The sequence below is a fragment of the Bactrocera oleae genome, chromosome 3, assembly GCF_042242935.1.
Source record: "Bactrocera oleae isolate idBacOlea1 chromosome 3, idBacOlea1, whole genome shotgun sequence".
NCBI lineage: Eukaryota > Metazoa > Arthropoda > Insecta > Diptera > Tephritidae > Bactrocera > Bactrocera oleae.
Genome location: NC_091537.1, coordinates 18,931,825 through 18,956,549, shown reverse-complemented (window position 1 = coordinate 18,956,549; position 24,725 = coordinate 18,931,825). Strand labels below are relative to the sequence as shown.

Sequence of the window (24,725 nt, the reverse complement as noted above, 5' to 3'; positions counted from 1 at the left end):
TAATCTTAACGCGCTGGTAGTAAAATCAAGTACAAATAATATCATGTGATAATAATATCACGTGATAGAACTGTGTACAGCTATGCCATGCTTCATCGAATTAGAGTTGTGTTAACGCCACAAAACTATGCTTAGTATGCAGTCATACAATAGAAAAAAAGGCTCATGTCATGTGATTTGCTATAATTTTTAGTAACGTGATGTGATGTCATGATTTGGAATTTATATCGACTAATTTATTTAAAAAGCTATAGATAAATCTCACATCACATCAATTATCGGTTAAATAAATTTTTATTCGGCATGATGTGTTATGAAACAGCACATGACATAACTGCCATAAAAGGGCATGCAATTTATTAATAACTTTGAAATATTAATATATAAACTAAAATCGTAAGCTAAGCTGCATCATCGTTCAAGGAAAATTCAAAACTCATGCCATTTTCTGTTAAATCGATAATTTAATTAAATAAAATTTTGAAATTATATCCTGTGATGTTGTTTATATGCTTATGTATGTAGTATGCGAACAAAAGAATAAAAGCAAGGAAAAATGGCAGTTTATTTCATTTGAATTATACTCAATAATTTACAAAATAACAAATTTTTTCCGATGGGTATACATTTGGAGTCTTGCAAAGGAATTGTGTCATGCTACACTATGTTGTGAACAGCATATGACATCCTGTGATATGATCTTATTACTCCGATTGATTATATAATTTTTAAAAAGCAAAATAATATAATGTCAGTATTATAGCTGGTCACATCATATATACAACATCACATGATATAATATCAAATCAGCTAAACTGTGTTGGAAGACGGTTTAATTTTATTTATTTACTTATTTATATCTTTTGATAATTTTTTGAGCTTCTAATTGTGGTAGCATTTAATAAGTTAATATCTCTACACATAATGCTTAAACGACACTAACGTGACAGTTTAAAAGGTGCGATGTGACATCACGTGATGTCACCTATTTTGTGCTAAACTGCAATGCGATAAAAGTGCCAAAAATTATTTATGTATCTTATTAAATACAATTTTTAATCAAATAATCATAGCAGCAACTAATCAACAAATATACCAAACATCTGGTACAAAATAAGGTCTTGTCACGTACCACGCGATTAACTCTCAAATCAGTTAAACTCTTGTAAAAATGCTTTAAAATAATGAATTTATTTTTTTAAACACAATTTTAACTCACAAAATCATATTAGCAAATGATGTGATCTCATACACTAGGAATTCTCATCACTTGCTTATATCAAATCACAGTTCGATGTGTGCTGTTACCTTTCAAACCCACAAATTTCGTAATTATTGCCACTTTTGCTATTGACCTTAATTGTGACTAACATTTCCTGTACTTTTGCCTACTATTACTAGTTTACCACTTCTGGATTGAGGCGTACTGCAAACAATGCTTTACTTAGCCTAATCGCAGGCCTGTATATTCAGCCAAAACAGCTAAATGCTTTAGGTCATTAATTTCCTCAATTTGAAGCAATAAATACCAGCAGATTTGCGAAAAATACACTACAATTTGCCGATTTCATTTGCGGCACATGTGATATGTACGAGTATAGGATATATGAAACTTAAGAAGAGAGGTGTTGTAAAATTGTAGCGGAATTACTATGCTGGCATGCGGCGAGTGTGTGTAAGTTTTTTTCGAGGCTAGGCAGTGAGGTTTTGAATTTGTTTTCTGTTTATATGTATACATTTTTTTTTGTCTTTTCAATATTTTAGTTGAATGTTGCTCCTTCTTGACCTGCTACAGTTGCTGCTCATATTTATACCCTGCACAGGCTATATTAAGTTTGGCACGAAGTTTGTAAGACCCAGAAGAAAACATCGGATACGAATAATAATGAATGATAAGCTTGACGAGCTGAGTCGATTAAGCCATATCTGTCCTTCTGTCTGTTTTTGAGATATCGATATGAAATTTTGGATACGCCTTTTTCTCCCAAAGCAGCGACCTATTTGTTGCCAATGTCGCCCAACTATAGCATATAGCTACCGTACAAACTGAACGATCAAAATTAAGTTCTTGTATGGAAAACTTTTTTAATTGACAAGATATCGTCATGAAATTTGGCATATATTATTTTCCAAGGCAACGTTACAGTATCCGAATAAATGTTTCAGATCGGACCACTATAGCATATAGCTGCCATACAAAATGATCGATAAGAATCTAGTTCCTGTATGAAAAACTTTTTAATTTTACAAGATGTCGTCATGAAATTTGGCATATATTATTGTACAAGGTAACGCTGCAGTCTTCGAATATATTACTTGGATCGAACTACTATAGAATATAGCTGCCATACAAATTGATCAATCTAAATCAAGGCCGTAATCTTTTTATACCCTTTTATGCTATAAGAAATGCACCTGTGAAGGGTATTATAGCTTTGGTTCTACCGTAGTTTACGTTTTAACTTTTTTCGGACCCGCTGCAGTTGCCAGCCCATATTTTTTTATATTTTCTGCCCCGACTTTTAGTTTGTAGTCGCGCTTTTCTGCGCTGCTGAGTCTTTTTTATGTCTTAGCTTGCTCCAATTTAAATCAACACAGCACACATACATACCTACAAACGCAAGTACATATTTGCTATGCATATGGTAGTGTTGTGAACTAGGAAAGCTTGCCACTAACCAGCAGCAAGCACAGTTTGCCGCCACTACATTGTAATAATTGTTAAATTTTTGGTAGTTGCCTGGTGTTGCAAACTCTGTAATAGACACATACATACATACATTCCAGTTGTGGCAATAGTCATTTACATGCTTACTGTAAAGCATAAACCCAACCGCAGACGTGAAACTATACTCGTGTATTTAAAAACTTGTTTCCATGTATGTACAAGTACGTATTTTGTATATAGTCTCTCATACAAAATTACTACCAACCATATATATATGTATGTATGTATGTATCTTGGTAGCTTTGGTTTCATAATTGCATATATAAGCACAAATAAATTAATGTTCAAGCTGGTCTTTGCCACGATCTACAGCGCCAATTCTTAGAAGTAAACATGTTTTTGTTGTTGTATTTTCTTTATACACGCTTGATTCGTTGACCGGTGTGGCAATCTGCTGGCAGTTACAAACAAAAATACATTAAATGTAGCAAAGATTGGGCGGAACTGGCACAAACAGTCAGCTAGTCAGCGCGCTAGCAAGCTTGTTGTATTGTACAACATACCATATTTCCAAGAATGAAAAAAAAACGTGCAAAAACAAGCTTGCAGAGACTTGCTGCGGCTTAGAACGCCATCGAAGGCGTGAAAAGCGCTGTAAGGTTGTACATTCGAAAGGCGTTGGATTTCGTCGGCCACCGCAAATAAAGCGAAATGAAATGAAAAATATAAGCTATAATAAAAAATAAAAAAACAATAAAAAAAAACATAAAACAGCGCACACTTTCGAAATGCGGAAATGAAGTACTGGCATACTGGCTACTCTTATATTTTATTTTCATTTTCACCGAAATACAAAAACTAACTAACCTAACAATCTGGCGTCTCCGCCACATTTCTATGTATGTGCGCGTACATTTGTACATATGTATTTACGACTGTTCGTACGCTCGTCCAGCACATGAGCATGATTAAAGATCTGAGATTGTGCGCGTTGACAGCTTTAAGTGGAGCAGTGTGTGTTCTACTTGCCGCCACTCGCTTTCCTTCCTTCTTTTCTTATTTTTTTTGCACAAGCTTTTGCCGACCACTTCAACTGCCTAAATCATATGCCTTCGTTGGCTGGCACTACGCCGATTGTGTTTTGATTGAGCACACACAATTTTCGTCTGCTCGTTTGGGGAAATGAACGGATATGGCGGATATTTAGTAGCATGTAGAACTCGTTCGTGCATTCGTAATGCGATAGTATTATATTATTGTGAATGTGGCTTGGAATAATTGTTAGATTGGGTATATGTATGTATGTGTGTGCATATGTATTTCAAATATATGTGTTTTTCTTGATATCTCGTTGAGATTAGCGCTGTTGCTTATAAGCACTTGGCTGTAAACGTGAACGAATCTCAAAAAAGCAGAAATGGGAAAAAAAATCAGGCCTCCTCTGTTATTAATTAGAGACTTAACACTTTGCGTACTGCATTAATTTTAGCGCAATTATTCAAAATTATGAACGATGGCCTAAAAAGTCCAATTTAGGCTTCACAAATTCTCAGCTGAGTTCTACCATATATTCTGCATCATATATGAAATACGATTTTTAAAGCAAAAATCTTGCAGAAAGAGGAGCTTGAATGCTTTAATAAAGAAGTATGTGGGGAAGAAAATACTTAAAAAATAAATACCGATTAATATCACAGACTTTATCATCACATAATTTTTTGTAAGGAGAAGCTATCTTAAAATATTTCTGTGAAAAATATTGTTCTCAGCCAACATAAACATCAGCTCATCTTAATCTATTGCCACTGCTTAGTATAAGATATCAGATATTTTCTCCCAGCAGATGGTATACACTCTGTTCGCTCCAGTCGCTTTAACGTTTATCAGTTTTTTATACCTGCTAAAATTACATATTTCTAAACGACTTTAAAATCAGTGTTCTCTTCCATAGCAATCGCTTTATTTTATGTTACTTAAATGACTTGCCTTTTAGACTACCTGAGTCATCTGTTAACATTTCTTCATTAGTACAACAAGCGACCGCAACGATAAACATCTATAATTATATAAATGTAAGCGCTTTTTCGTTTTCGGTATTAAGAAGTACTTTCCATACTGCTCAACCGACTTTCACTAGCTTAAGATTTTTTCCAAGGGCAAAACGCTCCTCGTTCTCAGCAATGATTTAATAGGTTATGCATTGAAACTTGAATTCTTGCTGGATGCAAATTACCGGCGTGGTTGGGAGAAAAAGAAGAGATATCATCACAGTACTTTCTTCTTGATTGTTCCGATCTGGCGAGTATTTGGTTGAACTACCTATTTGTTATACATTTTGTCCAACAGGCTTATGATATTGGAAGGTTCTTTGTTGGTTCATGAAGGCTTAGATCTATCTTCCGGTGTTTATGGCTCCATAAATTGTTTTAACTGCCCATGTTCGATCTCCACTTTGAGGATCATCGTGTTTGGTTTAATACTGACGTCGGGAAACGAAACGTCTCAAGCTTTTGCTAAATCCTTATTTTAAGAAAAGTATGGACAAAATATGAAATAAGGCTCCTGACATCCAAACTACTATGATAGTTTGTTTAGTATTTCAAGCATTGCTTCCTGAAGTGCAGAAATAAGATTCAACGATTTTTGAACAACGTTACAGTGCTAATATTTGCATTGTAATTTCGTAAAATGCACGCAAATGAGAAACACATTTGTTTACTCTGACAGCTAGTAGTTTAACAGCTATCCCTCTAGGAAATTCAGTATCTCTGAAAATAACATATATTAGAAGTTCAAAGAGTGAGATATATAAAATCTTGATTTGTTTCAATGAATTGCTTTTTCAAAAATCTGCTGTTGAGGCTTTATTTTTATTCAATTATTTGAGTAATTCTAATACATGATAACATCCCTGCATTATTAATAATTACACGAACCTTATTTCCTTTTAGTACGTATCTTCTTTTGGTTTTGCATTTCTGCATAATTTCATATTTTTCTTAAACATTGTTTTTTTTTTATAAAATCTTTTTCAGCTTTTTGTTTAAGCTATTCCTCGCTTTTTATTTCGTAAGTAATTGAAAACTTTCTTCTACAAAGTCTTACGCTATCTAATCTATGCTTAGAAATTCACACGCATAAATCATGCCACACGTCACAGCATTCTTAAGAACTTCCGACACAAATTTTGTAAAATACTCAAAATTCTAGAAATTTTTAATTCCATTGCCTAACTCTACCTAAGTAAAATTTATTTAAAATTATTCCAAAACAAAAATGAATTAATAAACTTTTTGGGTAGACAACAATTAAGCTAACTTTTTTCCATTTTTCTTTTGTCTCATTTCAGGTGAGTGTCAAGCAAGGACAAAGGGGAAGGTATTAAGTGCATGAAAAGTTTAGTAACAAAAGGGACAGAGCAGATATGTGTGTAGGTGGCGTAACGCATGCGAAGAATGCACCAAATGATGTGTTAGGAATAGAATTGTAAAAAAAAGCTAAAAACCGTACGAAGTATGAAAATGCCAAGGGAATCTTGTGAAACTTGGAAGAAATCAAGTGAAAATTCGCCTGAGGTTGCAGTACTTTATCTATGCACATATGTAGCTAAATAGATGTATATATATGTATTGTAAGACTGTGTTTGCAATGTTGTTGTGTTTTCACCATACATATTTGCAATTTATAAACATAAAACTGCAATGATTTTTTTTTGTAATTACAAATTGTCTTACACAAGAACAGAGATCTGTTAGGGAATCTTGTTGAAAATGTTTCTCAGCATAGTGTCCTACAGGTTCCATTACAACTTTTAGTCTCTCAGCCAATAAAATGAAACTAGTCACCATAATAAGCTGCTAAAGCGCGACTCCCAGAGCTATATAAGTCAAGGCGTTTAATCTTGGTGTTCTGCTAACCGTATACTCTTTCTGTAGCTTCAATTGTTGCAAACCTAAAATAATTTATATTTCTTCATTAAATTTAACCTTACTTGAAGTTTTAAATATGCTTAGCTTAAAGCTCAAAAGTTTTGCTTTAGATGAATACCGGCAAACTTATTGAGCATAAATAATCATGCTTCTGTATTAAAGCTTAAATTTTCTACAAAAAGTTTATGCAAAGCCAAGTATAACTTCCAAAATGCAATACATAAGTGCCAACATCTTCTAAACTAAAGCACATGTAATAAATTCTTGCTTGGATTGCAGCGAGGTGGCTACGTAAAGCAAAGGTAGCATACGAAAGACTCTGCTTAAACTTAAAGTATAACGGGCAATATAAAACTTCGTCAGCTAAAACTTCACTTAACACTGGCACACAAGAAACGGCGAGTATTCAAACATCAGAAGAACAGAGAATTCAAAAAAAAAAAAAAAAGAACAAGAAAAACAAAAACAAAAAAATAGTTTTACATCGAAAAATTGCAAATCCTTGCAGCCCTGCTTAACTATTGTGCATTGTTGCCAGCTAACACACTCGCACTGAGACACATATGTACATATATAAAATATATTGTATATAGAAATCCACATATATAGTTTTGACGTTATGGAAAATCAGGTTAGGTGGCCAACTTCAGCTCTCCAAAGTTCCTTTAATTTTATTTTTGTTTTCCAAACAAGTCAAACACTCATTGGTTAGCTTCATATAGTAGCTTAGCCCTGTTGTATTAGCCGCTTGTAGCGTAAAGTTGACTAAGTAATGTGTTGGTGAGTGTGATGAAATGGCATTGGGAAAGAAAAACCTGCCATTTCAGCACTTTATTCCAAAAGCTTCACAGTACTCGCATATGTTCACCTCTTATGCCACAAGTTTTGTGTGACTGCAAATGTCATCTAATTTACATATATATAGAAATATAAATAAGTGTTTTGGCTTACCTAGTTTTTCTAAGAATTTGGTAAGCAGTGAAAATTGTAATGAAAGATTTTGTGGTTAATTTAAGACTGAGATTCTGGGTTTGTTTTATCAGTGATCTGTCTTCTTTCTAACACATAAAAATCTAGTTTCAACCGTAGTTATTTTTATTTTTCACCTATTAAGTTATGTGAAAATATTTTAAAGTATCAATTATTACATATCCAGTTATAGGTTAGGGCGAAAACTGTTTCAAGAGTTATCTAGTTTTGCAGAAGCTGATTGTTAAAATCAAAATTTGGCAAAGTCGGGCATAATAATTTTTGCGAGAATTGTCTTTATTAGATTCCAAACTGTTCTGTGTCTAATTAGTTCAAAGTTCAAGTTCTGCGAAGAGCCTTTTATAGAGCGGAACAATTAGTAGAGCCCCATCATTTGTCAATCACCTAGTCGTGCAGTCAATATTTAAGTTTTTTTACCACCGAAAGTCCACTTTTATTTTACCTGAATTCGTAAAAAGACATCACCCTTGACCAAAAGCGAGATTTCAACTAACACTCGGCACCAATTTATTGAAGTACCGTTAAAGATCTCTCAATAAAATGTGCTACTGATACTGATCACATTTTATTATTTTCTCGTAGTAATGTTGCTGGGCTACGATAAGCACGATGTCCTGAGGTCTTTAAAATTTTGAGGAGTGTTGTCCAGCTTGTTCTTTTATAAATTCACGTCTGTTCCGGTTACGTGAACCCGACTATCGTGGATACGGAAAATATATCGAGGATAAAAAGTCCCCGCTTGATCTAATCTACGGCTTATTATTGTTTTTATTTAAAATGAGATGTCAAAAACTATCTGAAATAGCATAGAATAAAGAATAAGATAGTCTACTAAAAACTCAAAAGAATCTCTCTCTTTAAAAAGGAAAAAAAGCCCTTGACTATACACTAAGCCTCAAAGGCGTAAGTTTAGAAACATGTTTTTAAAGCTAAATTTTTTCTTTAAGCTACTCTCTAGACAATCTGTTTTACAAAAGACGATTTGGAGTTTGCACACAGAGTCCTTGATAGTGAATGTCCGCTTGCACCAACCCTGCCAGTCCATTCGGAATTCTTCTAAACACTAAATGTTGCCTTTGGGTATACGCTTGGTTGTTTGTGAAGTTAATTTCCTGCAAAACAAAAGCGTGTGACAAGAAGTCAATGCCTGGCGACACATATGTACATACAGCAACATCGGATCCATATACAATCCACTTATGCAAAGCCACATAGACGCTTGGCAAAAGTTTGCGGCTTTTTGTTTGGTTTCATGCTTAACTTTTTCTACTTATGTTACCGAAAGTGAAATAAACCGAATTTCTGTCGCTTGCAACATCGCCCACACTCCCCCGGTGCATGCAACGCTGAAATTGCACCCACTGCAACGCGTTGCATGTTTGCAACTTTCGTTTTTTTGCTTCATGTTTTGTTTGTTTCTTTTTCTTGTCAAATATTCCTTTTTACTTCGTTTTTGGTTTTTTCCTTTCTGCCACTGTCATACGAGTATGTGCAGCAAGTAAAACTTCATGGGTGAGTGCAACTGAACTTTATATGCGCTTTCAGTGCTCTGGAGCTGACTAAAAAGTCAGCATTAGCGAGAGCAAAGTTGCACATTGCCATACTCGAGAACTCAGTGCTCGAGTACTTCAATTGCAACAGCAGCGGCAGTAGTAACAGCGGGACGTCAGTCTATCTGCCAGCTTGCCAGCATATACTATGTAAGGCTGGCAAACCCCAAGCACCCATCGCCAATGAGCTGCGGCAGCCGGCCAACTGCTCAGTACTTCACAGTTATACTTGTGCTGCACGTGTGCCTGTTGCAATAAGACTTCAAGAATGCTCCAGCACAGGCACGCAGCATGCAACATTTAGCTATATGTGCGTCTGCATGTAAATGAAAGGCAAAAGTTTCTGTTTACCTTCAACCTCAAAAGTTTCGCTTTTTTTTTTTAGCCTTTTTGGCTTGCACCAAAATGCTTTGCGGTTTTCGTCCGAATTTTGATTTATTTCTACCCATTTTCATTGCTGCGCATATGTTATACTCACTTTCTCTTTCGCTTCCTCTCTTTCAGCTCATGGCACCTTTCATTGCTTAACTTTCTTTTGAGACACTCGATAAAACTTGTGACATGTTGAGTACCTTTACTTTAGGTCATAGGACTTTTTCAATTCATGCATTATTTCCGACATTCTACTCGTAGCTTTGCAACATTGAAACTACTTGCCACTTTTCATCTACCACTTTTGCAATGACATTTTGAATTGGATTTCTTTCACAATTCAATTAACTCACGTACGCGTTTAGCAATTTAAAAAAAATATTTAGTAGTACTAGCATTTCTAGAATAGAGTTATATTGTAGATATATTATCAGTCCTTAGATATTTTAATGAACTATTTTTATCCTAAGTTGATGAAGATTCTTGGTTTTTCCAATAGCCAGTTTTAATGCCTAAATCTCATGCTAATCATCATATAAATTTATGAAGACAGTTATTCTCTGAAACCCTCAGAACTCATTTGCGTTGGTTTTTGCCTCCAAAATATCAAAATTTTTTTTTTATGTTATAAAATCCAAGCTGGTTAATTTGATTGAAATTCAATTATAAATCTTTACAGTACTAAAAAAGCTGTAGAAACCCCTATTGTGTCCAGAAAAACTTTCTTAAATTCCTGGAATAAAATATTTTGGACTTTCGAAATGGTTATTATAGTACTAAAACTAATCGACAAACGTTGATTTAATCAAGATATGCTATTTCTATATCGAATGTGTTTAGTTACAAACTGGTTATGCCTTACAATTTAGTGTGAACACACACCACTTTTTTCTTAGCGCATCTTTACACCACATAATCACCGTGTTTTGTGATCAATTTCGAAGCAAATAATAACAAAATTCATAATTATAATTTTATGTGGAAATTTTAACACTTTTATTAACATTAATATGTGTACCTTACACGTTTGACTACCTGTATAATCTGCCGTATCAGTTTCCACTATCCAACCATAAATCCATTTATTTATATATTGATAAATTTAAAATTTATACTAAGTATATACAGTTTTTAATTTTATTCTAAAGCAAATTCAGTCATACTTTATACACAGCTTTTATGCTCTTAATCCAATTATGCAACACGACTATATTCAATAGTCATTCATAGTTTAATTTCATTTCTCTTTTAAGTGTATTATACATATATACAAGTATATCTTTTCAATTTATTAATACCTATACGCCTATAATAAAATGCCGATGCATCAAAAGCTTAATATATTATATGCCTTTTGATCAGCTATGTCTTCACACAAAGCTTAGAAATCCTTGCAAAATTTGCAGTTCCATTAAGCATATTTGTTATTTCATAATAAATCACAGATGCAATGGAAATCGGTGCAACTGTGTGTGCCGTCAAACAACATATATTATATAAATTTTTCTTTTTAACTAAATTGCTATCTCTGTTTTCTACCGGTGAAAGCATTTTTACTGTATGTACTCGTATGTACATTTCTACTTGCTTATACTTCACATTAGAGTAGTTAAAATATTTGTAAGAAGCCTGTGGTATATTGTAAATTTTTTGGTTAAAGAAATTATATGGATGAAGTATTAGTACAACCAATATATATGCAGTTTATTTCTTCGAAATTAAGTTTCTATGTAAATGTCTTATATATTATATAAATATTCAGAAAATACTTACATTCGGTGCCTTGAAAACAATTTCTTTTATTTTTATTAGAATATTTTGCCTCACTAAAGTTAAGATACATGTATACTTAAATATTTGGTTGGATTTTTTCAATAAATCTTATATTTTTGATACGCTTCTCTTTCACTATTCCTTGCTAAAAGAATTGCGTTAGTTTTGTATGATAAAATAATATCGGAAAAAATTAGATTTACATAAGGTTTCCTTACAACATGGATTTTATGGAGGTTTCGTTACATTATGGATTTTATGAAGAAATGTACGCGATGCAATAATTTTTCGTTTTATCGGTCTTCGTTTCAGATTCATTGGTTCATTATAAGTGACAGTATATTTTAAATGGTGTAAATTTTTTGAGGTGCTATACTTAATATCTAAATAATTTGACACTATCTTTTTTTAATTGAGCTGTTTATTGTTGTGATCCTTGGCTTCTATGACAGATATGAATTATCACCCTAAATGTAGGCAGTGTTTGCTGCTAAAACAAAATATGTTGCCTACATTTAGGCTTAAAATATGCTAGTTAATGACATCGTCAATGAAAATGTGTCATAATCAATACTAGTTGTTTAGTTTGAAGTTTCTAATCAATAAAATAAATTATGAAAAATTTTAGGTATTGAAATTGAAATAAACTTTAAACTTTATAATAAAACAAAATAAGTAAAAAAAAATTAAAATTTTAATACATAATTATATCTGAGTACATTTTAAATAAATTTTAAAAAATATACTTCATTATTGCAAAAAATTAAAGTCTCAGTGAAATTCACTGTAAATGATTGTATTTGCCGCTACTTATATGCATCCACTTTACTCAATAAAAAATAATACTAAAACATGAAAAAATTCACCACCGTTATTCCGAATTAAAATTATACATTATTTAAGCGATTTTTTAGTTTCCTTAATACAATTATGCACCGTTGTCTTTTGTAGCATCCTTCTGTTTTCTCCCCTCTTCAAAATGACTTCAATTCCTTGTCAACTAAAAATTTGTACAATTACAACAACATCTCTAAGCGCAATTAGCGCAAAATCCGCAAATACTCATTCGCTAAAACTCAGCAGATTCACAACTGGAACCGTCATTGAGACATGCAAATATTTGCATAGCTAATTGTGTGCGTAGTTTCGGTTAAGCGCATTGGTAGTGGTGTGCTTAGCGCAGACAGGCAGACGTCAATGGCAACGGTGATGATGTTCAGTTTTGTTTTTTATTTTATTTCACTCTTTCACAGTCAATTCCCAATTTTACTGGTGGAGATTCTCAAAAAAAAGGAAATTAACGAAACTAGGGAAATGCAAATTGGAAGCTCCATGAAAAATAAGAACGAAACAAATTTGGTATGAAAATAACACCGAAGTTGTTATTTTTGTTGTTTTTATTTTTAATTTTTATGTTGGAAGAAGGCTTGATACATGAAATATTTATTACTTTACATTTATTTTAATTTTATCAAATAGTTTTTATATCCTGAGCTGAGTTGATTTAGCCATATCCGTTGATCTTTTGGTATATACACAAAGTAGTCACTCAGCTTTTGATATATCGATCTGACATTTTGCATAAATCTTCTTGTCCCCAAAGGATTGCTCATATGTCGGAACCGTCGATATCGGATCACTATAGCATGGAGCTGCTTTATAAACTGATCGGCCAAAATCAAGTCCTTGTATGGAAAACTTTTTTATTTAATCACATATTTTCACAAAATTGGACACAGAATATTCTCAAACGCACCGCTATAATATCTGCACAAATTTTTCAGATCAGACAATTGTTGCATAGAGGACGATAAAAATCAAGTTCTTGTATGGAAACATTTTTATTTGTGAAGGGTATTCTATCTTTGGTGCAACCGAGGTTAACAATTTTTCTTGTGTATATATTGTTTTATATATTTTATTTAATTTTATATATTTTATTTAATTTTATATATATTATTTAATTTTTTTTGTACATATTAAATATTTATTTTTTTTATCTATTTTTTATTTTCTTATTTTAAATTAAATATATTTTTATTTTTTCAAATTTTTTCCCCATTTTTTCGCAATAATCCTTGTACTTTTAAACATGTTATATTGCGATTACAAATCTTGCTTCAAATGTACCCTTCTACATTACCTTGACCTGATTTCGTGTAATTTTTGCTTCGCAAATACAATTGAAGTAAAGAAAAAATCTCTTGTGGCATGTGCTATTCAATAGTAATTATTTTCTTTAGCTTTGTAACATATTTGCTAATTTTTTTTTCCTACATCAAATATTTTTAATTTTTTTTCCCATATAATATATATAATTTTTAATTATTTTCTGTGAAATTTTTGAAAATTGCCTCACATCCACATCAAAGTGCTTTCTCTGCACCTCACTACTGCTGCCACTTTCTGAACAGCACTTCATGTTTTCGCATTCGCTTCGAGTGACCGCAGCCATTTTGCTGTTCAAGCAAGTGAAAACAATGGGAAAGGCAAAATCAGAATTTATTTTCTGCTTAAAGTTCATTTTTTCGGTTTATTTCATACCAGCTGTGGTTTTTGAATTGCCATAAGCGGTGAAGGGCAGGCGAGACCGGCGGTAGTCACCTACATCCGTTATGCGCAACAACATCTACTTATATACTTGTAGTATACTATGTATAAGCGTTGCTATTGCACCTTGCCTACTTTCATACACTAGGCAGCCAACTAGATTATTGTTCTACCTACTTTCATATCCATCCATAGCATTCAGCTGCTGCTGTGTTATTCACTCTTCGGTCGACTACGCCTAACAACTACTTTTATGTACTCGTTTCACAAAATGTACGACAAATGAAACGAACGCATTCCTGGTGCATGCAAGTGGTGTTCTGCTCGTTGTGTTAAGCCGACTTATAAAGTCTTTTGCTGTGGGGAAATTACTAGATTGCGCTGCCAAAGCTTTGGTATATATTATATTTGAGGATTCGGGATGTTGCGTTGATTTTCAGCCATTTTTTGTTGTACTTTCGATAGCTTTCATTTAATAAAATTAATTTTCGTCTAAACATATTTTTCTATTTGCTTTCTTTTTTTTACAAAAATATGTTATGTTCAATATTTATGATTTTTGCTTTTATACTTACGTTAACATTTTGCATAACTTCTATGTTGTGATTTCGACTATGAATTACAGTTTTAAATATATATTTTATTATAAAGTATAAAAAAATTTCACAAAAATTTGTTTTTTTATAAAAAAAATTGTTTTGAATTTTTGAAAAATTATTTGCAAATTATATTATTGTTTTCAATAATACTTTTGTATTATTATTTCTTATTCACATTAAAAAATACAATTTTTGGTTTGGTTTAAAAATAATTATTTTGATTTATTATTTTCGAAAATATAATTTTTTTTAATATAGTTACTATACAAATTCAATATTCATATTTTATCATTGAAAAATTTGCTTATCGCCATATTAAATTCCCAGTATTATCTTTCTGCTCCTTTTTGCCCACTGGGTTATATGCGTCGCTCTAAATTTCTGCACTACAGCCGTACGCGTGTTGTTGTTTCCTCTCTACTGAAATTTGCTGATTCCATGTAATAGCGTAGCATTGGCGCCATTTTTTTCTTTTTATTTATTTTTTGACCTTTTTTCATGAATTTCAACAAATCATCGAAAAACAATGGCAATTCTGTGAATAGGCATTTCTCTGGTTTGACCACTAAAAAGGATTTTTGCAAACAACTGCATTTATAAATTCAAATAACTTGACAAATTTAGTTCAGTCAACTTGGCGATAAACGCCGATGCGGATGCTAAGTTAGAAACTGTGTGGAAAAAAATCAAGTCAGGCATTTAATGAAAGAAGAAGCAAAGAAGAGGAAGTGTAGTGGCAATTCTTCTGTAATTTGTGTGACTATTTCTTAAGTAAAGTTTTGGCATCAGCTTAAATTGAATAAAAATTATGAAATAGTGATTTCTTTTTCGTTTGGTAAAATTATTTTGTGGTAAAATTTTTTCGAGTTTTTGGTTTATTTAGTTCAGTTTCAGTATGTACTCCGCTTAAATTTTCAATATAATTTTTCACCGAGACTTTAATATAACCTAACTGTCAATATTGTGCGCCACGGTTGCACTAAATTTGACATTTCTTTGATGTTTTCGTGATCAACATCATCGTTGCTCTTCGTACTGCTAATCATGCTCTGAATAGACGAGCATGTAAGCAAATGAAGTGCTTTGACACGGTTAAGAAGCACATAAACTAAATGAAATCACTGCACGTTGCCTACATTTAGGAGTGGCTGTAGATTTGTCATCTCCTTATAGATTAAATATGCAACACATTAATAAAAATTTAAAGTTTTAGAGTTGAAAGCCTTTTGGTTTTATATTTTACACTTTTATTAAAAAAATTTTGGTTTTTTTTTTACAAAAAATGTTTAAATATATTTGTGAGAAATTTTGATTACTATTTAATTCTTTAATTACCACAAAATTTGAGATTTGTATCTCAGTAAATTGTTCGTATATAATTAGTATGGAAATATAAAATGTCTATCAAATTATATAAATATATATTTTTATACCCTTAACAGGGTATATTAAGTTTGCCCAGAAGTTTGTAACACCCCAATGGAAACGTCGGAAACCTTTTAAAATATATCTACATATATAATTGACCGCGTGAGCTGAGTTGATTCAGCCAAGTCCGTCTGTCTGTCCGTCGGTATATGCGCGAACTAGTCCATCAATTTTTGAAATATAGATCTGCAATTTTACACTCGTACTTTTTTCTCCAAGAAGCTGCTCATTTGTTGGAACCGCCAATATTGGACCACTGTAGCATATACATATTATATGTAGCTGCCTTACAAACTGAACTAGCAAAACCATGCCATTGTGTAGAAAAAATTTTTATTTGACGAGATATCTTCAGGAAATTTTGCATGGGGTTATTGTCTACGATAATAATGCAGACTCCGAAGAAATTGTTTAAATCTGATCACTACAGCTTATAGCTGCCATAAAAACTGACCGATAGGTATGATGCGCTTGCATGGAGAACTTTTTCATTTGATTTTCATTTGGATTATTATTTCAGTCTCCGAAGAAATTGTTCAGATCGAACTATTGGGTGTACGATAGCATATAGTTGCGATACAAACTGACCTATCAAAATCAAGTTCTTATAAGGAATCTTTTGTAATTTTGGTGATTTCTTGTTTTAAATTGATGATTTAAATGCAAAAAATTATAAAATAAAGAGATTTAGCAAAACTGTTAAAACATTTTGTAATTCCTTAGAAAAATTTTAATTACAGAAACGAGTCTGCAATTATTGCTTAAATTAATTTTTTTTAGTAATTATTCAATACGAACTCATAATAATTTGCACAAATTGCTTTATATAATTTTCTCATCTGACTTACACACAAATACAAACAAACCAAGTTTAGTATTAATTTATACATGAAAATTAAATTTAATCGCCTTGTCTGCGTGCATGTGTTTTATCTCTGTATGACCATAATTGCTTCGAATACACATAATATCTACGAAGATGATTATATTACAGCATTAGACAAACTCGGTCATGCCAGCAATAGTAAATTAACTGATTGTTAGTTAGCATTTTTTATTGTTAGAACATAATTTCCACACATTGACTTCACACGCATTTCAAAGGGAGAATAAACTTGACAGCACACATGCACATCTGCTCTAAAATGCATTTGTGTCTGTGTGGATTGGTGACTGTAAGCTTCATGTTTCATGGGACTACTCGTATTACCAGTGGCTGGCGAAATTTCCAAACAGAACGCCTTGACAAGCAAGCAAGAGAATTTTCATGCAGTATCTATGTGTGCGTTTAAGAAGTTTTGTATGTATGTGTGGGTGCGTGTTTATATTGCAATTTAATATGCGCTTATATATAAATTAATATGTGTATAGTTTTAAAATGCTGTTTGCTGCATGCTGTGGCAATTATAATGTGAGAATTACGCTCGAATCGAAACAATCGTTGCTCGAAAATTACACAGGCGACTAGCAGAGTCTTATGTGTTCGTAAATGCATGTACATATGTATAGACTATATTAAAATTTAAGTATTGTTAAAAGCGCACACACATACACATTTTAATGTATTAATAGAGATACCCGTCGTTGTGGCAAGTAGTTGTGGCAGCAAGCCGCATAGCGCTTGCCGCTTAAAGCGTCTGAGTGGAGGGAATTGTGTTTAATTGCATGTTCTGCATATCGCTTTAGCACCATAATACAACAATGTGCGCAAAACTGCAACAACAACAACAAGAACAATAATAATAATGATATATAACATGCATGATTGGCAATGCTGCAGTTGTTGTTGTATGCTGTTTCCTTGCTTGTTCGCCGCCAGTGTCGTAAAGTATACCATATATATTAATATATATGCATGTGTACATACATATTTTCTTGCCCATCACTGTCGCTCGTGTCGCTCTTGTTGTTATCACTCGCCAGCCAACGCAAGTCCTTTGGGAGTTCCATTGCAGCTACTTTTATTTACCAACTTTATTTTCTCCATTATTTTTGTTGCTACACTCACTTAACTCGCACAGTTGTTGATTTTGTTGTTGTTGCTTTTGTTGTTTGCGTGGCATTGCAAATTCGCCGTTGTATGCTCTCATAAGCTTTATAATGGAATTTCAGTCTTAATTACCAACTGTGGAATTTGCACTTGAGCGCCGCTTGTCAGCAGAATCTACACCAATTACAACAACAACGGCAAGACGCAACTTCTGCTCTTTGCATGAGAATGCAACATACAGCATGTCATATGAGCTGCTTACGTTGCATAAGTTCGCACATGCTTTTATGCATGCTTGTTCGTTTTCATGCACAGCTTTGCCAGCCTGTTCACCCCTTCCGCCTGCTGTTTTTCTACACCAACAAATTTCTACTTGCCTACTCTTATTCAATGCAACTGTTTGTGGCAGCAGCAAAACCAACCAATATTCGTTAAGTAAATCCGGAAAGGCGAACTAAAATGCATTCAAATGTAAACTCGCATTGTGCTTGTGTGTGTGTGTGTGTCTCAATGAATTTTAATGAAAATTGCTTGTTTACATGACCACCGAATGAGTCTAAATAAAATTCTGTGGCTACAAAGAAGCAAACTTTCTCTGGATTGTGTTGCAAGTATAGAATTTGAGCGAAGCGTGTGATTTGAACACTGGCGCCAACCGATTTACGACGTTTGCGAGTTAAATTCTGCGAAATATGGTAATTTTTCGTAGAGAAAACATCCTAACAATAGCAAACTATAAGTCTTAATATCATCAAGGCACGATTTTTCATGAAATCGCTTATTGACTTAAAAAATTAAAATCCTAGTAATATTTTTAAAAAATAATAAATAAAAAACGTGTGAAAAAGTAAACCAAATTTGAATGAAAGCAAATCAAAAAGATAAAATCCGAGTAATTAACAAAAGTAATCAAACCATAAAGAAATCTGCTCAAGACTTCAGTTTTGATGTGGAACACTCAATATATTAATAAATGAAGTCATGTTTCAAAATGTTATGCCTAAATAAAAATTTTCAACAAAAAAAAAAACCATGAAAATGGTCAAAAACTTAATAATAATTAAAAAAACAAAAAAATATAAACGTCAAATAAGCAAAGTACAAAAAAAACTATATATATTTCAGGAAAAAGAATTTGGGCATCTAAAATATTTAATTATTTACAATTTTCGTGCTAAAAAATACCAACAATTGCTCAAAATTTAAAATATTTGAATATAGTCTGCTTAACCCTTATGTTATTTGTTAATTATTTGTGTGAATAGCTTAAAAAAATTCAATATTTCATTTTAAGCTCTCAAATCGTCAAATTTTTTAACTTAAAAGAAAGCTATTTGTGAGTAATTTTTTTATTTTTTTTATTCTACGTTGTTTTTTTTTTTTTTTTTTTTAAATTGTCACTGACTATTAATATTTGAAGAAAATTTTTTTTTAATAAAATAAACAAAATAATAATAATATTTAGATCGTGGTACCCGGTTGCTAAAAGACGTCGGTAAAGTTGGTTACTAACATAAGCGTTAAGGAGATACATTGGTTCTATCAATAGTTTTTTTCACAAAAAAATTGAAGTATTTTATTCAAGCTTTACACTATTCCAAGGATACATATTTAGATTTTGGGAAATTTTCAAAAGAAAATGTTCAAAACTCAACCATTTTTACAGCTTCATCAAAACTAAAAGGAAAAAAATATATGCTTTAGTTAAGACCATAAACTAGATGCTGAACGAAGGAAAAACAAAAAAAGCGAAACCCGTATTAATGGCGCCCGTTTTTATAAAAAAAATGCAAAGTTTGGTTAACATTTCTCGAGCTTTTTTTAAAATAGTTTTAATAGAATAAAAAAAAAATCATACCTTCAAGACTCAAGCAATTATATCTCGAAGACCTCTGTTATTAATACTGTGTTGAAACAAAAAAAAAAAAAAAAAAAAAATTATATTAAAAAAAGGAACTAAAATTAAAACAAAAAAATTAGTAAACAATTACAAAGGTATTAAAAATATTATTTTTGAACTTGCGACTGAAGTGCTTAAATTAGTTAACTACGTTCTGACATCTAAGAATAAACTAAATCACTGACTTTAACTTTAGTAGATCAGATAAAATTTGCAACATTGCAATAAAGCCATTTATGTAATTATGTTTTGTGTAGCAAGTCGCTTTTGAACCACCAATTAACCTTTAATGCTACATTAAGGTTAGTACTAAAGAGTGAAACTTGATAACAAATAAATCCCTAATAAAATTAATATATTCTCAAAACAAAAAATTTAAAAAATTCTATAGTGCGAGTATAGGTTACTATAAATCGTTCAGTGAAATGCTTAGCGAAGGCAAAGAAATGTTTACGTAAACAGTTTTTAATAAAAAATATTCCATTGGAAGTAAGATTAAACTAATTTAGGCAGCAGTGCTAAAATAGTTTTAAACTCTCTTTAACGCTATATTCTTAAAATGCACCCGCCCCTAGTATATATGTAATATTATATATCAGTATATATGACTCAAGTGAAGTATGCATTCCAAAGGATTTTAAATATATTATACATATATTAAAGCTAAAATTTACACATGCTATGTTAAAATTATTTCGTTTACTTTCGTAATTTATTTCCATATTTTCTGCAGTGTAGTAATTTCTCCAATTTTTTAGTACAAAGAGAAAAATTTGTTACTTATATTTGTTAAAATATAATAATAAACTAAATAAGCAATTGCATAATTAATTTTCCGTTTTGTTACAACTAAAAGGATGGCCAATTAAAATCATCGCAGTAATACTAACATCACCAAAAGTTACCATTCGGCTTACACTTTAAGGCGATACACAATTTTTCGCCAACCTTCTTTTTCACCAAACAATACTTAATATAGATATGTATGTATTTCTAGCGCAGCCAGTGCTCATCCAACCATTTGACGTTGTCAATTACCGCCCCCTCTATTAAACTCCTACTACTTCATGTTGCACTGGAGCAGCGTACATTTACGCGCATGCAAATATAATTTTCCAATTTGAAAAGTTTTCCTATTAGATCGCTTTCACTCAGTTGAGAATCACACAAATTGTTGAATGAAATCACTGCGCGTTGCATACTTTAGGGAGTCGTGACCCCAGACGACCAGCCAGTGCAAGTGCGCTACGCCTAGCTACAAGTACATTGTCTGCTTCGTATCTTCAACCAGAGGATGGTAGCGAATTGGTTAGATGGGTGATACCCTGCGTAGAGTTGTTGATGCACTTGGCCGACACTTGACTGCTGTGGTTCACTACTTTGGGCGCTTTTGCTGTTTAACCATCATGACCCCTACGCTGTAGCGTGTTGGCGAGAAGTTGCTTGCATTTTTAAAACATTTTGTCAATTTTTTAGTTGCAACAAAGTTTTTTTTACATAAAGTGGAGATGGGCAGCCGGCGCTTTGAGTTGTGTCTCCGTGTTATATATATATTTTTTTGTAGAATATATTCCGACTTAATTTTCTTCCGTTCTTTCGTTAGTATTTTTCGTCGCGCGTCCACTACATTGCTTTGACATCGCCTGTTCGCTTGCTTGTCTATTTCTTTCGGCGACAGTTTCTCCTTTTGATTGCAACTAAAATGAAAATTTCATAAACACTTACACCCAAAGCTGTCGTAGGGCGAAAAAAAGTATTTACCCAAAGTTTCACGTACCCCACTCTCAGCCCTCGTCTTCTGCCAGCGGACGTACTATCAGCCAAATTAGTTTATGAAGATTAATTTGCCTGTTTGGGCATTTAAAATTTGCGCGCTCTAATTTTACTTGCTGCTTAATTTTTTCTGTGCGCTTTCCGTTTATAGTATGCTGAAGCGTCAACTATAGCAGGCATCCTATCGAATAAAGCTTATGCCCATCAAAGTTTCCTTCTTCTTTCTTTCAACTTGCTCGGCATATAACTCATGCCCTTAATTCCATTTTTTATTTTACTCAACCTCGTGTCAATGCCATAATCCCAAAAGGTCTTTCTTCAAAACTTACACTTCTCCTCCTCTCGGCAAGTGTTAGCCAATCAATGTGCTTCCACTTAGCCAGTGGCAAGCTGCGCCTTCCTTTGCGCATATTCCATAATCTCTTTTCGCCCGGCACGCCAGCTGGCGAAATGGCCGTAACGGTGCCAACAAAAGTCAGCACAAGGTGCCTTATCAAGCAAAAATAAGTGGCAAAGGATTTAAATAACTTGGCTTATGCGCTTACAACTAACTAATCGTAAATTAGCCTTTATGCCAGCAAATGGATTTAATGTCATTTCAATTGGGTTTTATTGCTTTGCTGCACTGAGTGTGCTTTATTGAATATTTTATTTATTAGAGATATGCCTTTGTGTGCTTTTAGGCGCATAATAATATGCAAGTTAATATTGACTTTTTATTGTTATTATCTTTTATTGGTGGTAATAATAGGGGTATTTATGATACCACGCTTACAGACTGCGAATAAACGGCTTTGCGCTTTGATTTGCCGCTCTAATTAGTTTTATATGATGAATTATATGCCATTACAGGCAATTCATTATTTATGATAATAAAAATGCATAAAGTAAAAATTAGTAACGTTGCTGAAACAATGTATAAGTTTATTGCGAAATATTTGTTTAAATTCATTAATTTTTCTTTAGATACATATTTTTAAGAGCTTTCGAAAAGTTGGCAACACCTGCATCTCTTCAAATATCCTTTACCGTCGTATTTGTTTTTTTCAGAGAAGATAATAAATTTAACTCCAGTCAGCTGTACAGACTTCGTGGTTCAAAATTTTTTTGAAATTGCGATTTACTTTAAAATATCAGTGAAAATTGGCAACATTGCACGAAATCCATTTATTTAATATGCTTTGAGTAGCAATACGAACCAACAATTAATTTTTAAAAACTGACGAAAGGCAAAGCAATATTAATGTTAAAAGTTTTTCATTAAAAATCCTTTTGAAGTAGACATAGGAAAATACTGAAATGGTTTTTAACTCTCTTTAAAGCTATCTTCTTAATACTATATATATTTGATTTATCAATAATTTGTATGAAATATATGAAATGAAAATTGGCAACGACGCATAAAGAAAGAAATTTAAGTGACTCAAGTGTAGTATACATTTAGGCGGCAATTTAAATAACCAAATGTTCGATATATTATAAATTAAAGCCCAATTCATAAACTAATAGTTTATTTAGTCATCCCATCACTAAATCAGGCAGTGTTTCAAACACGCACGTGTTCATTATTAGTGCCGTAAAAAGTAATCTATGAAGCTACATAACACACTACGTTCCCAAAACTGTCCTTACTCTGTTTCAATAATATTTTTATTAAAATTTCATGCAAGCATACCTCATTCTATTTATTTTTATTTTCTAATGTTTTTTTTATTTCTGTTTTTTTACACACAGAAAAAGGGTAGCTATTTTCAATGCAGAAAATTTCGAAATTTCCCCAATAAACCACTCGTCCGACAAATGGGCGATTAGTCATAAAATGAATAAGATACGACAGCTTAATCATGAGCATCGATGCGACTAACCGGGCACACAATTCATACCCATCAATTTTTGTTTTTGTTTTTGCATATTTGCGCTTAAATTCCTTACACAGAGGTGGGAGGTTGAAAGGATTTTTCTCGCAATTTTTTTTTGGGTCACTTTGTGTGGCTGTTCACAAATTGCTCTTCCATAAACGATATCCCGAAATACTGTAAGCGATGCGCTTGTGTGTGGGTGTGGCCTTGAGCAAATATGTGTGTGGACGAAACAGGAAATAAATGTGGAATTTGCTTTAAACAGGCGTTTGACCACAAAGGCGTTTGCTTTAGTTTTTCCCCGGAGGCCCTTTTATTTCTAAAGAACATCATAGTGTGTGAAACAGACTCTCCCTCATGGCAAACTTAGATCCGTTCACATATCGTCTGCCATCGGCTGTATACTCGTAGTTGATTTGTATCTAAAACAAGCAGTTTCCTAGCGGAAACGCACCAACGCATATTTTTATAACATAATTGTGTGCGTTTGGGTTTGAAGCATGCAGTGTTCCTCGTTTTCGACCGTCTCTGCTTACATATAGTTCACGCCTTGTAGCGCTGCCGTTAGGTGATGTGGGTCACTGGTGATTTTTAATGTCTTTCGTTTTCTTTTTTTTTTTTGTTATTTTTCCCATTGGCGTTGATTTTCTTTTATTTTTTTGACCCACCTAAAAGTTTTTTCGGCTTGGTATGTTTCACAGGCATTTCAGCTTCAAACAGAAAAAAATCCTTATGCATATATTTAGACACTTTTTCGCAGTAGCTGAGCTGAACTCCCGCTCTGACATTGTTTATGTGTGTGATGAATTGAATAATTGCAAATTTTCGCAATCGTTGTGTCCATAAACCTTTTTTCCACGGACTTTTTTCCGCTCAGACTTCATGCAGCTATTCTCATCCATCGTCAGTGAGACCTTTATTTTCTATCAGTGTTCTGAAAATTTCCAATTCAAACTACGTCAATTTGGCTTTAGTTTCCCAAGTTTTTCTTCGATTGGCGAATTTATTGACGCCTCGTTCAAGCTCTTTTTGTTATTGTAATACATAAAATGATTTGTCGGATTTGTTAGGAAATACATGGTAAAACGTAGTGATTACGCCACTGCACAAGGCGAAGGGTCAAAAAGGATAAACGGTTTTGCCAGAGATTTGTTAGCAATCAAAAGGCGTAGATAACATTTCATGAACTAATTTTTTTGACAATGCCAGTATGCTGACATGAATTATGTATATGCCGATGTGCTGTTTATAATGGATAATGTGTCAAAATTATATTTATTTGTTTGAGCAGCCTACAGACTGATTAACATATTTTTTTTACAGTTTTTTTGCGTTACTTTTCGA

General features: G+C 32.7%; 1 protein-coding gene across 5 annotated transcripts in view; it reads left to right on the top strand.

Moving 5' to 3' along the window:
* ed (hemicentin protein echinoid) overlaps positions 1-24,725 on the top strand; it is a 250,656-nt gene that overhangs the window by 117,562 nt on the left and 108,369 nt on the right. The gene's annotated exons all lie outside the window — the stretch shown is intronic.